Genomic DNA, 1,452 nt, shown 5'->3' with positions numbered 1-1,452 from the left:
AAACGTTCTCTGCCAAGATTTCACATTAGCTTAAAATTCAAATCAGTCTTTACATTTCTCTACTGAGGACTCCACCTCAGTGTATGACATAAAAGCACCTTCTCCAGCAGTGAGTGTTACCAGCATCCACACAGTGAGCCCCATGGTCAGCCTCTCTGTTCTCCAGGTGACCCAACTAGATGTTAATACTGCTCTGCTACGGGGTAAAAGCTCCCAACTCAAACTCATTGGAAAAGGGGTGAAACTTCTGCAAAGTGCACTTTAAGAAGAGGTACTGTTTGCTCATGAAAAGAAACCAGTGAGTCTTCTAAGAATAATAAAAGGGGATATTTTACAGTTAAGCACATGATTTGGAGTGAAGAATTCGGATGTTGCTTTGCTGGTCCAGGCTGTTAATACTCTTCTTGTTCCTCCTGTGGGCCCCCTTCATCAGGCATCACAAAGCCTTCATCTGTGGTATAGAGAATGTCCACGATCCTCTGCAATACAGGGTTGTTTTCCCCTTCGTTCTCCTGGCAAATCAATTCAATGTTTCTTAGCTTTCCAAAGTAGAAATCTCTCTCTTTCTCCAAGTCTTCGATGGTAAGTTTCAATACATTGACCTGCTGCATCAATTCAGCTGCTTCATCATCCCCGTTGCCCACACCAGGATTCTTTCGCACCACACCCGGGCCAGCCTTAGGGGTTGCAGTAGTTCTGTGTGTTGCAATGGGCCTCTGTGGAGCTGCACTGCTAGAGTTGAGAGGTTTCTTCGGTTTGTTCAGAGCTGGAGCAACAAGGGAGGGAGCCACTGCAGTTTCTTGACCTTGTCTGGCAGCTACAGGGTCATAGTCTTTTCCATCATAGTTTGCATCAAAAAACTTCTTGAACCACTAAACAAATTCAAAATTGTCCTGAAACTTTCCTTTTACTAATTTGTCCACAGGAATTATTTTGTCAACACCCATTCTCTTAAAACCTGCTTGTAGTATTTTGAAGTTCTGGATGTATTCATGCTCTAGTTTAGCCTGGAATTTCACTTTCTTCAAGGCGATGGAGCCAGGGAATAGCATGTCCATAAACCGACAATAGGCAGCCCCTGAGCACAACTGTTCAATCTTTGTCAGATTCAGCTGCAGAGACTCATTGATCCAGGCCAGCATATCATGTCGACTTAGGTTATCACTGGTGACGGACGTTGAGTATACGTTCACTGCCATCTTCGGCTCTCGGGGGGACCGCGTCCACTGCCTGTGCCCGGCTTCGATTCTGTCTTCATCTTGTTCAAACCGCCCGACCCCTGAATTTTTTTTTTTAATATATACTTCCCAGAATCTCTCCTTACTCCTAACTATAGTCGGCAGCTAAGTATTATCAAAGTACAAAAACCTTTTGGTTTGCTTATCTTCATCCTTCTGGCCCCCATTCCCATCTTCTGACACTTAAGCAAAAACAAAGCTATCCTGAATGTTG

At 44.2% G+C, this 1,452-nt stretch overlaps 1 pseudogene; it reads right to left on the bottom strand.

Annotated features, from left to right (window-relative positions):
* Positions 1-205: 205 nt before the first annotated feature.
* Positions 206-1,206, bottom strand: LOC140595036 (microtubule-associated protein RP/EB family member 1 pseudogene; annotated as a pseudogene).
* Positions 1,207-1,452: the final 246 nt, after the last annotated feature.

The sequence above is a fragment of the Vulpes vulpes genome, chromosome 13, assembly GCF_048418805.1.
Source record: "Vulpes vulpes isolate BD-2025 chromosome 13, VulVul3, whole genome shotgun sequence".
Classification (NCBI taxonomy): Eukaryota; Metazoa; Chordata; class Mammalia; order Carnivora; family Canidae; genus Vulpes; species Vulpes vulpes.
Note: the sequence above shows the minus strand (reverse complement) of the source record. Positions and strands in the feature narration are given on the sequence as shown.